Source organism: Hyperoodon ampullatus (genome assembly GCF_949752795.1).
Source record: "Hyperoodon ampullatus genome assembly, chromosome: 7".
Taxonomy (NCBI): Eukaryota; Metazoa; Chordata; class Mammalia; order Artiodactyla; family Ziphiidae; genus Hyperoodon; species Hyperoodon ampullatus.
In genome coordinates, this window is record NC_136920.1 from 90877356 (window position 1) to 90892155 (window position 14800).

The window sequence follows — 14800 nt, forward strand, 5'->3', positions numbered from 1 at the left end:
GTGATGAAAGAAAAGACAATGGATCATAAGAGAGAACCTGACGTTGACCTACAAAATATAGTCAACTGATCTTTGACAAAAGAGCAAAGGCAATCAATGGAATAATGGTAGTCTTCTTCACAAATGATGCTAGAAAAATCAGATGCACATTTGAAAAAACATGAATTTAGACACAGACTTTACACCTTTCAAAAACAAACAAACAGGGCTTCCCTGGTGGCACAGTGGTTGAGAATCTGCCTGCCAATGCAGGGGACATGGATTCGAGCCCTGGTCTGGGACGATCCCACATGCCATGAAGCAACTAGGCCCATGAGCCACAACTACTGAGCCTGCGCACCTGGAGCCTGTGCCCCGCAACAAGAGAGGCCGCGATAGTGAGAGGCCCACACACCGCAATGAAGAGTGGCCCCCGCTTGCCACAACTAGAGAAAGCCCTCGCACAGAAACAAAGACCCAACACAGCCAAAAATAAAAATTAATTAATTAATTAAAAAAAAGAAGAGTAGAGGCTTCTTCCTTCAACTCTACCATGTTGTTATCCATTGATACCTCATTTCTTTTTCTTGTGTGATTGCTGTGACTAGGACTTCCAATTCTGTGTTAAATAGAAGTTGCAAGACTGGCATCCTTGTATGATTCCTGAATTTAGAGGAAAGGCTTTCAGCTTTTCACCACTGAGTATGATGTTAGATGTGGATTCGTCATAAATGGCCTTTATTATGTTGAGATATGTTCCCTCAATACCCACTTTGCTAAGTGTTTTTTATCATGACTGGATGTTGAATTTTGTCAAATGTTTTTTTCTGTCTATTGAGATGATTGTGTGATTTTTATTCTTCCTTTTCTTAATGTGGTTTATCACATTGATTGATTTGTGAATGCTGAACCATCCTTGTGACTGTAGAATAAATCCAACTTGATCATGGTGTATGACCCTTTTTATATATTGTTGGATTTGGTTTGCTAATATTTTGTTGAGGATTTTTGCATCTATATTTGTCAGAGATATTGGCCTCTACCTTCCCTTTTTTGTAGTGTCTTTGCTTGATTTTGGTATCAGGGTAATGGTGGCCCTGTAGAATGAGTTTGGGAATGTTCTGTCCTCTTCATTTTTTGGAACAGTTTGAGAAAGATAGGTATTATGTCTTCTTCATATTTTTGGTAGAATTCCCCTGTAAAGCTGTTCAGTCTTGGGCTTTTTTTTTCTTTCTTTCTGGGAGACATTTAATTGCAAATTCAATTTCACTGCTAGTGATTCAGTTCAAATTGCCTGTTTCTTCTTGATTCTGTCTTGGAAGGTCGTATGTTTCTAGAAATTTGTCCATTACTTTTAGGTTGTCCAATTTGTTGGCATGTAACTGTTTGCAACATTCTCTTATGATATTTTGTATCTCTGCGGTATCAGTTGTTCTTTCTCTTCTTTCTTTTATTTTGTTTATTTGGGTTTTCTATATTTTCTTCCTGGTGAGCGTGGCTAGTGGTTTATCTTTTTTTTTTTTTAATCTTTTCAAAAAATAGCTCTTTGTTTCCTTGATCTTTTCTGTTATTTTTTCTATCTCTGTTTTATTTATTTCCTCTCTGAACTTTATTATTTCCTTCCTTCTCCTGGACTTTGGGCTTCTTCTTATTCTAATTCTTTTAGGTGGTAGATTAGGTTGTTTACTTGAGATTTTTCTTCTTTCTTGAGGAAGACTTGTATCACTATAAACTTCCCTCTTAGAACTGCTTTTGCTGCATCTCATAGATTTTGGATTGTATTGTTTCCATTTTCATTTGTTTCAAAGTATTTTCTGATTTACTCTTTGATTTCTTCATTGACCAATTGCTTTTTTAGTAGCATGTTGTTTAGTCTCCACATGTTTGTGTTTTTCCCATTTTTCTTTCTGTAATTGATTTTTAGTTTTATACCATGTGGTTGGAAAAATGCTTGATATAAATTCTGTCCTCTAAAATTTGTTGAGGCTTGTTTTGTGCCCTAGCATGTGATCTATCCTATAATACACAGAACACAACAAAGAATTATCCACTTCAAAATACCATTAGTGCTAAGTTGAGGAATCCTGCTATAATGAATATGGATTAATAGCAATGGAAACACTTCTCAGGCTCCTATTATATGTCAGGCATGTTCCTAATAAACTTTGGGTGACTTAACTAATTTAATCCACAAAACAGCCCTATGAGATAGCTCTTTTGCTAGCCTCATTTTATAGATATACATAGGGATAAGTATACAAAAATATGCAAGGATCATAGAGGTTATATGATTGTCTATAGCCTTAAAATTAAGAAGTTTAACAGCGAGATTTAAACTAAGTCTGACTTAAGGGGCCCGTTCTTTTAACCATTTTGCTACAATATGTCTTTACAGATGTGAAATCCGTAAGCATGGCCAGTGCTAAAGCTATGATACACTATTTCACTAATGCAATTCCAGAGGCTCTAGGAAAGTGCTAGTAAAGGCAAGTGATCATGCTCCAGATGTTCCATTTTTAGAACTGTGCATAGACACCAGGAGATGATGAAGAAAGTACAAAAGGGGCACCCATTTTTCTGCATTGGGGGTTAAGAATTCTCACTGTGAAATTATAAACTGAGTAGAACATTGTGTCTCCAAGGATCTATGATACAGGAGGGAAACACAAACTCAGTAATTTCTACCCTCAGTGGGCTCATTTAACTTGAAAGGAAATCATAGGGAGAGAATAATTTTCTGTGCTTCCAATCAATTTTCCCAGAACTATAGGGCATGGAATAGAATCTCATTTGAATCAACTGATTGTTTTGCAGCTCATATAAGGTTGCTTTCCTCCTTGCAAGTGAAGAGGACCTTCTGGGTAAATTCTCAAATAGAAATTATGGCTTGTTCCCCAGCATACCTCTTTTAGCAAGTCAAAGACTGAGGACCGTGCTGGTGGATATTGCCTCCTTCATTGTCAGACACTTTGACCCTCTCAGGACTGTTAAGGCAGAAGGAGCCTTAAGGTTCAATGGCAGTGACACACTCAGGAAAAAGAAGGTGAGGGTTGAATCAACCCCCTCTTTTCTTTCCAGACCCAAAACTACATAAATCAATGGTTGTGGGGAACACTCCCTGTTTAATTGCTCTTTTCAGCCCTGATCCTTAACGGACACAGGGGAGAAGGGAGAAGATGACATGCAGAGACACTGGGAGTCTACCACCATGTTTTCTGAACAGGGACAAACAACAGTAGTAAGGGTAGAAAGGAGAAAATGAGGAATCATCAGGAATAATCATAAGTCTTGCTTTTTGGATATCTTAGTGTATGTCTTTATAAAAGTGAGATTATAAACAAGCAGATCCAGCTCTCCCTTGGAAAACAAAGAGGAAAAGTCCATGGTTAATGTCAGTTTCTACCCCTGTTCCTGCAGATCACAATTGTGCAATGAATGGCTATGGAAAATGCCTACTCTGTGACTGAGTTTATCCTTATGGGATTCGCAGACCAACCTGAACTCCAACTGCTCTTGTTTTTCCTGTTTCTGGTGAACTACATGGTCACTGTGATAGGCAGTTTGCGCTTGATGAATCTAATTTGTCTACATTCACACCTTCACACCCCCATGTGTTTTTTCCTCTTTAATCTGTCCTTTATTGATCTCTGTTACTCATATGTCTTTACCCCAAAATGCTAATGAGATTTATTTCAGAGAAGAACATCATCTCCTTTACAGGATGCATGTCTCAGCTATTTTTCTTCTGCTTTTTTGTCAACTCTGAGTGCTGTGTGTAGATAGCCATGGCCTGTGATCACTATGTGTCCATCTGTAAGCCATTGCTGTACACAGTCACCATGTCCCCTCAGGTCTGTTCTCTGCTTATGTCTGGTTCATATGTGATGGGATTTGCTGGTGCTGTGGTCCACACAGGGTGTATGATCAGGCTGATCTTTTGTGATTCCAACATCATCAACCATTACCTGTGTGACATTTTCCACCTCCTCCAGCTCTCCTGCAGCAGCACCTATGCCAATGAGCTTGTGGTTTCTGTTGTTGTGGGTACAGTTGTCATGGTATCTAGCTTCATTATCTCTGTTTCTTATACCTTGATTCTTTTCAATATCCTTCACATACCATCATATAAAGGTTGCTCCAAAGCCTTCAGCACCGTGGCTCCCACATAATAACAGTTGGTCTATTCTATAGATTTGGGCTGCTCATTTATGTCAAGCCATCATTTGCTGGGTCTGCGAGTCAGGGGAAATTTTTCTCAGTGTTTTATGCAGATATAGTACCCATGTTGAACCCTCTCATTTATAGCCTCGGGAACAGGATATCAAAATTTCTCTGAAGAAAACCCTGAAGAGAATTACAAACTGAGCTGAACCATTTATACCTCTATTTTTGTGTCTTTTCCTTCTCGTCCTTCTCCACTTGTCTTCTTCCTACTATTCTTTTTCTTTTTCTTTCATTTGTTTTTCTAAATTCTTCTTGGCAGGATTTCTTCTCTAATTTCTTTTCTTTTCTTTTCTTGCCACATGATGTAACCCCATGGGCCTATTCTTGGACTAGAGGGTCATTCTCAGCCCTTAGTAACCCTATACCAGTTGGAGAAAATGGGCCAATAACCTTTCCCATCTAAGGATAACATTACTTAGTTCTTTTCTTGTGTCTTTCCCATCCAAGGTAAGCCATGGAGGGGTATGCTGTCTAACCAATTTTTTTCTTTCTTGGTTTCATTACACAGCACCCTTTCCTGTTTCAATGATTTATTACTTACAATTTCATAAAACAGAGAAGGAATGACAAAAATTGTGGGTATGGTAAACTTGTAAATATTTCCAGAATTTTTCAGAGTTCTTTTATTAATCACTCTTATTCTAGATTTTCAGTATGCATATATATAGCAATTGAATACTTTGTTGAACTAAGCTTCGTTATTCTTGAGAATGCTTGAGAATGTATCAGCTACACTATTCTGCTCACCTTTCACAATCTACACCAATAACAAATGCCTCTGTTTATGGTATTGGTCAACTGATATTTTGTCAGAAATGTAACTGAAATTGTTATCAACTTGTCTACATATCTCTGGATTGTGATTGTGATTAAAAATTAACCAATAGTATTTTTGGCTACAGAAGAGATTGTCACATGTAATGTCAGGATTCTTTCTTTAACTGCAAAACAGGGGTTCCCCTTTGCAAAGGAAGATTTATTTCCTGCTTTCAAAACACAAATAAAAATATATGGCAAAACCTTGTCCTACTGGGATTTACGCTTTCAACATGGTACTTTGACTCCTCCCTTTTGTCTCTCAGAAGGAAAATCTGTACTCCATAATATGCGCCATATTTTACAAATCCTATTAAAAGATAAGTCTCATCATCCTGTTTTATAGATAAGGAAATAGTTATGTGACTTGATCAAGATCGCACAGTTAATGATGCAGAGCCCAGTTTTTGAATCCACTGTTCATCTCACAAAGAAATGGAATGAAAGAAAGAATTGTAAAGGGACAGAGAGAGCTCCTAGAGCATGGTTTCTGAATGAGCTTGAAAGGGGGAGTTTTCCTCAGCCATGATAGCTGTGGCAGAGGGATGTTCTACAAGGCTCTGGTACCTAACTAGAAAAATGTACCTGCTTTTGTGCCAATACCATACTGTCCTGATTACTGTAGCTTTGTAGTATAGTCTAAAGTCAGGGAGCCTGATTCCCCCAGCTCCGTTTTTCTTTCTAAAGATTGCTTTGGCTATTCGGGGTCTTCTGTGTTTCCACACAAATTGTGAAATTTTTTGTTCTAGTTCTGTGAAAAATGCCAGTGGTAGTTGGGATAGGGGTTGCATTGAATCTGTAGATTGCTTTGGTCATATAGTCATTTTCACAATGTTCATTCTTCAAATCCAAGAACATGGTATATCTCTCCACCTATTTGTATCATCTTTCATTGCTTTCATCAGTGTCTTATAATTTTCTGCATACAGGTCTTTTGTCTCCTTAGGTAGATTTATTCCTAGATATTTTATTCTCTTTGTTGCAATAGTAAATGGGAGTGTCCTCTTGATTTCACTTCCAGATTTTTCATCATTAGTGTATAGGAATGCAAGAGATTTCTGTGCATTAATTTTGTATCCTGCTACTTTACCAAATTCATTGATTAGCTCTAGAAGTTTTTTGGTAGCATCTTTAGGATTCTCTATGTATAGTATCATGTCATCTGCAAACAGTGACACCTTTACTTCTTTTCCAATTTGAATTCCTTTTATTTCTGTTTCTTCCCTGATTGCTGTGGCTAAAACTTCCAAAACAATGTTGAATAATAGTGGTGAGAGTGGGCAACCTTGTCTTGTTCCTGATCTTAGTGGAAATGGTTTCAGTTTTTCACCATTGAGGACGATGTTGGCTGTGAGTTTCTCGTATATGGCCTTTATTATGTTGAGGAAAGTTCCCTCTATGCCTACTTTCTGGAGGGTTACCATAAATGGGTGTTGAATTTTCTCAAAGGCTTTCTCTGTATCTATTGAGATGATCATATGGTTTTTCTCCTTCAATTTGTTAATATGGTGTATCACACTGATTGATTTGCGTATATTGAAGAATCCTTGCATTTCTGGGATAAACCCCACTTAATCATGGTGTAGGATCCTTTTAATGTGCTGTTGGATTCTGTTTGCTAGTATTTTGTTGAGGATTTTTGAATCTATGTTCATCAGTGATATGGGCCTGTAGTTTTTTCTTTGTGAATACTTTGTCTGGTTTTGGTATCAGGGTGATGGTGGCCTCGTAGAATGAGTTTGGGAGTGTTCCTCCCTCTGCTATATTTTGGAAGAGTTTGAGAAGGATAGATGTTAGCTCTTCTCTAAATGTTTGATAGAATTCACATGTGAAGCCATCTAGTCCTGGGCTTCTGTTTGTTGGAAGATATATAATCACAGTTTCAATTTCCTTGCTTGTGATTGGTCTGTTCATATTTTCTATTTCTTCCTGGTTCAGTCTTGGAAGGTTGTGCATTTCTAAGAATTTGTCCATTTCTTCCAGGTTGTCCATTTTATTGGTGTATAGTTGCTTGTAGTAATCTCTCATGATCCTTTGTATTCCTGCACTGTCAGTTGTTACTTCTCCTTTTTCATTCCTAATTCTACTGATTTGAGTTTTCTCCCTCTTTTTCTTGATCAGTCTGGCTAATGGTTTATCAATTTTGTTTATCTTCTCAAAGAACCAGCTTTTAGTTTTATTGATCTTTGCTATCATTTCCTTCATTTCTTTTTCATTTATTTCTGATCTGATCTTTATGACTTCTTCCCTCCAGCTAACTTTGGGGGTTTTTTTGTTCTTCTTTCTCTAATTGCTTTAGGTGTAAGGTTAAGTGTGTATTTGAGATGTTTCTTGTTTCTTAAGGTAGAATTGTATTGCTATAAACTTCCCTCTTAGAACTGCTTTTGCTGCATCCCATAAGTTTAGGGACATCGTGTTTTCATTGTCATTTGTTTCTAGGTATTTTTTGATTTCCTCAGTGATCTCTTGGTTATTAAGTAGTGTATTGTTTAGCTTCCATGTGTTTGTACTTTTTACAGATATTTTTCCTGTAATTGATATCTAGTCTCATAGCATTGTGGTCAGAAAAGATACTTGAAACTATTTCAATATTCTTAAATTTACCAAGGCTTGATTTGTGACCCAAGATATGATCTATCGTGGAGAATGTTCCATGAGCACTTGAGAAGAATGTGTATTCTGTTGTTTTTGGATGGAATGTCCTATAAATATCAATTAAGTCCATCTTGTTTAATGTATTATTTAAAGCTTGGTTTCCTTTTTTCATTTTCGATGATCTGACCATTGGTGAAAGTGGGGTGTTAAAAGTCCCCTACTATGATTTTGTTACTGTCAATTTCCCCTTTTGTGGCTGTTAATATTTGCCTTATGTATTGAAGTGGTCCTATGTTGGGTGCATATATATTTACAATTGTTATATCTTTTTTTTGGATCGTTATATCTTCTATTTTCACTCTGCATGACAGTCTCTAGATCCATCCACATCTCAACAAATCAGCCAATTTCATTCCTTTTTATGGCTGAGTAATATTCCATTGTATATATGTACCACATCATCTTTATCCATTCATCTGTCAATGGGCATTTAGGTTGCTTCCATGACCTGGCTATAGTTAACAGTGCTGCAATGAACATTGGTGTGTATGTGTCTTTTTGAATTATGGTTTTCTCTGGGTATATGCCCAGAAGTGGGATTGCTGGATCATATGATAATTCTATTTGTAGTTTTTTAAGGAACCTCCATATTGTTCTCCATACTGGCTCTATCAATTTACATTCCCACCAACAGTGCAAGGGGGTTCCCTTTTCTCCACACCCTCTCCAGCATTTATTATTGGTGGATTTTCTGATGATGCCCATTCTAACTGGAGTGAGGTGATACCTCATTGTAGTTTTGATTTGCATTTCTCTAATAATTAGTGATGTTAGAAGCTTTTCATGTGCTCCATGGCCATCTGTATGCCTTCTTTGGAGAAATGTCTATTTAGGTCTTCTGTCCATTTTTGGATTGGGCTGTTTGTTTCTTTAATATTGAGCTGCATGAGTTGTTTATATATTTTGGAGATTAATCCTTTGTCTGTTGCTTCATTTGCAAATATTTTCTCCCATTCTGAGCATTGTCTTTTGGTCTTGTTTATGGTTTCCTTTGCTGTGCAAAGGCTTTTAAGTTTCATTAGGTCCCATTTGTTTATTTTTCTTTTTATTTCCATTACTCTAGGTGGTGGATCAAAAAGGATCTTCCTCTAATTTATGTCAAAGAGTATTCTTCCTATGTTTTCCTCTAAGAGTTTTATAGTGTCCAGTCTTACATTTAAGTCTCTAATCCATTTTGAGTTTATTTTTGTGTATGGTGTTAGGGAGTGTTCTAATTTCATTCTTTTACATGTAGCTGTCCAGTTTCCCCAGCACTTTCTTTTCTACATTGTATATACTTGCCTCCTTTATCAAAGGTAAGGTGACCATATGTGCGTAGGTTTACCTCTGGGCTTTCTATCTTGTTCCATTGATCTATGTTTCTGTTTTTGTGCCAGTTCCATATTGTCTTGATTACTGTAGCTTTATATTACAGTCTGAAGTTAGAGAGTCTGATTCCTCCAGCTCCGTTTTTTCCCCACAAGACTGCTTTGGCTATTCAGGGTCTTTTGTGTCTCCATACAAATTTTAAGATGTTTTGTTCTAGTTCCATAAAAAATGCCATTGGTAATTTGATACAGATTGCATTGAATGTGTAGATTGCTTTGGGTAGTATAGTCATTTTCACAATATTGATTCTTCCAATCCAAGAACATGGTATATCTCTCCATCTGTTGGTATCATCTATAATTTCTTTCATCAGTGTCTTATAGTTTTCTGCATACAGATCTTTTGTCTCCCTAGGTAGGTTTATTCCTAGGAATTTTATTCTTTTCATTGCAGTGGTAAATGGGAGTGTTTCCTTAATTTCTCTTTCAGATTTTTCATCATTAGTGTATAGGAATGCAAGAGATTTCTGTGCATTAATTTTGGATCCTGCAACTTTACCAAATTCATTGATTAGCTCTGGTAGTTTTCTGGTGGCAGCTTTAGCATTCTCTATGTATAGTATCATGTCATTTGCAAACAGTGACAGCTTTTACTTCTTCTTTTCCCATTTGTATTCCTTTTTTTTTTTTTTTTTTTTTGCAGTACGGGGGCCTCTCACCTCTGTGGCTTCTCCCGTTGTGGAGCACAGGCTCCGGAAGCGCAGACCCAGTGGCCATGGCTCACGGGCCCAGCTGCTCTGCAGCATATGGGATCCTCCCATACCAGGGCACGAACACGTGTCCCCTGCATCGGCAGGCGGACTCTCAACCACTGCGCCACTAGGGAAGCCCCTGTATTCCTTTTATTTCTTTTTCTTCTCTGATTGCCGTGGCTAGGACTTCCAAAACTATGTTGAATAATAGTGGTGAGAGTGGACATACTTGTCTTGTCCTGATCTTAGAGGAAATGCTTTCAGTTTTTAACCATTGAGAATGATGTTTGCTGTGGGTTTGTCATATATGGCCTTTATTATATTGAGGTAGTTTCCCTCTATGCCCACTCTGGAGAGTTTTTATCATAAATGGGTTTTGAATTTTGTCAAAAGCTTTTTCTGCATCTATTGAGATGATCATATGGTTTTTATTCTTCAATTTGTTAATATGGTGTATCACATTGACTGATTTATGTATATTGAAGAATCCTTGCATCCCTGGGATAAATCCCACTTGGTTATGGTGTATGATCCTTTTAATGTGTTGTTGGATTCTGTTGGGTAGTATTTTGTTGAGGATTTTTGCGTCTATATTCATCAGTGATATTGGTCTGTAATTTTTTTTTTGTAGTATCTTTGTCTGGTTTTGGTATCAGGTTGATGGTGGCCACATAGAATGTGTTTGGGAGTGTTCCTTCCTCTGCAATTTTTTGGAAGAGTTTGAGAAGGATGGGTGTTAGCTCTTCTCTAAATGTTTGATAGAATTCACCTGTGAAGCCATTTGGCCTGGACTTTTGTTTGTTGGAAGATTTTTAATCACAGTTTCAATTTCATTGCTTGTGATTGGTCTGTTCATATTTTCTGTTTCTTCCTGGTTCAGTATTGGATGGTTATACCTTTCAAAGAATTTGTCCATTTCTTCCAGGTTGTCCATTTTATTGGCATAGAGTTGCTTGTAGTAGTCTCTTAGAATGCTTTGTATTTCTGCGGTGTCTCTTGTAACTTCTCCTTTTTCATTTCTAATTTTATTGATTTGAGTCCTCTCCCTCTTTTTCCTGATGAGTCTGGCTAATGGTTTATCAATTTTGTTTATCTTCTAAAAGAACCAGCTTTTTTTTTTTTTTTTCCTTTTCTGCTGTACACGGGCCTCTCACTGCCGTGGCCTCTCCTGCCGCGGAGCACAGGCTCCGGACGTGCAGGCCCAGTGGCCATGGCTCACGGGCCCAGCCGCTGCACGGCACGTGGGATCCTCCCGGACCGGGGCACGAACCAGCGTCCCCCGCATCGGCAGGCAGACTCCCAACCACTGCGCCACCAGGGAAGCCCAAGAACCAGCTTTTAGTTTTGTTGATCTTTGCTATTGTTTTCTTTGTTTCTATTTCATTTATTTCTGCTCTGATCTTTATGATTTCTTTCCTTCTGCTAAATTTGGGTTTTGTTTGTTCTTCTTTCTCTAGTTCCTTTTGGTGTAAGGTTAGATTGTTTAAGATTTTTCTTGTTTCTTGTGGTAGGCTTGTATAGCTATAAACTTCCCGCTTAGAACTACTTTTGCTGAATCCCATAGGTTTTGGATCATCGTGTTTTCATTGTCATTTGTCTCTAGGTATTTTTTTTTATTTCCTCTTTGATTTCTTCAGTGATCTCTTGATTACTTAGTAACGTATTGTTTAGCCTCCATGTGTTTGTGGTTTTTTTTACATTGTTTTCCCTGTACTTGATTTCTAATCTCATAGTGTTGTGGTCAGAAAAGATGCTAGATATTTCAATTTTCTTAAATTTACTGAGGCTTGATTTGTGACCCAAGACGTGATCTATCCTTGAGAATGTTCCGCGTGCACTTGAGAAGAAAGTGTAATCTGCTGTTTTTGGATGGAATGTCCTATAAATATCAATGAAATCTATCTGGTCTATTGTGTCATTTAAAGCTTGTTTTTCTTTATTAATTTTCATTTTGGATGATCTGTCCATTGGTGTAAGTGAGGTGTTAATGTCCCCTATTATTATTGTGTTACTGTCGATTTCCTTTTAGATCTGTTAGCAATTGCCTTATGTATTGAGGTGCTCCTATGTTGGGTGCATATATATTTATAATTGTTATATCTTCTTCTTGGATTGATCCCCTGATCCTTATGTAGTGTCCTTCCTTGTCTCTTGTAACATTCTTTATTTTAAAGTCTATTTTATCTGATATGAGTATTGCTGTGCCAGGTTTCTTTTGATTTCCATTTGCATAGAATATCTTTTTCCATCTCCTCACTTTCCATCTGAATGTGTCCCTAGGTCTGAAGTGGGTCTCTTGTAGACATTATATATGGGTATGTTTTTGTATCCATTCAGCAAGCCTCTGTCTCTTGGTGGAGCATTTAATCCATTCACGTTTAGGGTTATTATCGATATGTATGTTCCTTTTACCATTTTCTTAATTGTTTTCCATTTGTTTTTGGAGGTCCTTTTCTTCTCTTGTGTTTCCCACTTAGAGAAGATCCTTTAACCATTTGTTGTAGAGCTGGTTTGGTGGTGCTGAATTCTCTTAGCTGTTGCTTGTCTGTAAAGCTTTTGATTTCTCCATCGAATCTGAATGAGGTCCTTGCTGGGTAGAGTAATCTTGATTGTAGGTTCTTCCCTTTCATCATTTTAAGTATATCATGCCACTCCCTTCTGGCTTACAGACCTTCTGCTGAAAAATCAGCTGTTAACCTTATGGGGGTTCCCTTGTATGTTATTTGTCATGTTTCCCTTGCTGCTTTTAATATTTTTACTTTGTATTTAATTTTTGAGAGTTTGATTAATATGTGTCATGGTGTGTTTCTCCTTGGATTTATCCTGTATGGGACTCTCTGGTCTTCCTGGACTTGATTAACTATTTCCTTTCTCATATTAGGGACGTTTTTGACTATAATCTCTTCAAATATTTTCTCAGTCCCTTTCTTTTTCTCTTCTTTTTCTGGGACCCCTATAATTCGAATGTTGGTGCATTTAATGTTGTCCCAGATATCTCTGAGACTGTCCTCAATTCTTTTCATTCTTTTTTCTTTATTGTGCTCTTCAGTAGTTATTTCCACTACTTTATCTTCCAGGTCACTTATCCGTTCTTCTGCCTCAGTTATTCTGCTATTGATCCCTTCTAGAGAATTTTTAATTTCATTTATTGTTTTGTTCACCACTGTTTGTTTGCTCTTTAGTTCTTCTAGGTCCTTGTTACACGTTTCTTGTATATTCTCCATTCTATTTACAAGGTTTTGGATCATCTTTACTATCATTATTCTGAATTCTTTTTCAGTTAGAATGCCTATTTCCTCTTCATTTCTTAGGTCTGGTGGGTGTTTGCCTTTGTTATTCATCTGCTGTGTGTTTCTCTGTCTTCTCATTTTGCTTACCTTACTGTGTTTGGGGTCTCCTTTTCGCAGGCTGCAGGTTTGTAGTTCCCGTTGTTTTTGCTCTCTGCTCCCAGTGGCTAAGGTTGGTTCAGTGGGTTGTGTAGGCTTCCTGGTGGAGGGGACTAGTGCCTGTATTCTGGTGGATGAGGCTGGATCTTGTCTTTCTGGTGGGCAGGTCCACGTCTGGTGGTGTGTTTTGGGGTGTCTGTGACTTTATTATGATTTTAGGCGGCCTGTCTGCTAATGGATGGGGTTGTGTTCCTGTCTTGCTAGTTGTTTGGCATAGGGTGTCCAGCACTGTAGCTTGCTGGTCGTCGAGTGCAGCTGGGTCTTGGTGTTGAGATGGAGATCTCTGGGAGATTCTTGCCATTTGATATTATGTGGAGTTGGGAGGTCTCTTGTGGACCAGTGTCCTGAACTTGGCTCTCCCACCTCAGAGGCACATCCCTGATGCCTGGCTGGAGCACCAACAGCCTGCCATCCACATGGCTCAGATTAAAAGGGAGAAAAAAAAGAAAGAAAGAAGAAGATACAATAAAGTAAAATAAAATTAAGTTATTAAAATAAAAAAGAATTATTAAGAAAAATTTTAATTAAAAAAACAAGAAAGAGAGCAATCAAAGCAAAAAACAAATCCACCAATGATAACAAGTGCTAAAAACGGTACTAAAAATAAATAAATAAAAGACAGAGAGAACCCTAGGACAAATGGTAAAAGCAAAACTACACAGACAAAATCACACACAGAATCATACATATACACACTCACAAAAAGAGAAAAGGGGGAAAATATATATATATACATTTATATATATATTAAATGTAATAAATTTATTATATATTTAATATTATATATATTAAATATATTAAATATATTATATATATATATATATATATATATATATATATATATATATATATGTATATATATTGCTCCCAAAGTCCGCCTCCTCAATTGGGGAAGATACATTTTCTATTCAGGTATTCCACAGATGCAGTGTCCATCAAGTTGTTTGTGGAGATTTAATCCACTGCTCCTGAGGTTGCTGGGAGAAATTTCCATTTCTCTTCTTTGTTCGCACAGCTCCCGGGTCTCAGCTTTGGATTTGGCCCTGCCTCTGCGTGTAGGTCGCCTGAGGGCATCTGTTCTTTGCTCAGACAGGACAAAGGAGCAGCTGACTTGGGGACTCTGGCTCACTCAGGCAGGGGGGAGGGAGGGGTACGGAATGCGGGGCGAGCCTGCAGCAGCAGAGGCCAGCGTGACGTTGCACCAGCATGAGGCATGCCGTGTGTTCTTCCCAGAAAGTTGTCCCTGGATCACGGGACCCTGGCAGTGGTGGGCTGAACAGGCTCTCAGGAGGGGAGGTGTGGATAGTGACGTGTGCTTGCACACAGGCTTCTTGGTGTCTGTAGCAGCAGCCTTAGCATCTCATGCCCGTCTCTGGGGCTCCTTTAAGCAGCACTCTTAATCCCCTCTCCTCGCGCACCAGGAAACAAAAAGGCAAGAAAAAGTCTCTTGCCTCTTCGGCACCTCCAGACTTTTTCCCAGACTCCCTCCCAGCTAGCTGTGGTGCGCTAGCCCCTTCAGGCTGTGTTCACGCAGCCAACCCCAGTCCTCTCCCTGGGATCCGACCTCCGAAGTCCAAGCCTCAGCTCCCAGCCCCCACCCGTCCCGGCAGTCGAGCAGACC

At 38.2% G+C, this 14800-nt stretch overlaps 1 pseudogene across 1 annotated transcript; it reads left to right on the forward strand.

Annotated features, from left to right (window-relative positions):
• The first annotated feature begins 3414 nt into the window (after positions 1-3414).
• Positions 3415-4344, forward strand: LOC307055876 (olfactory receptor 8C8-like; annotated as a pseudogene). Its single transcript has one exon. The product of its transcript is annotated as an olfactory receptor 8C8-like (transcript).
• Positions 4345-14800: the final 10456 nt, after the last annotated feature.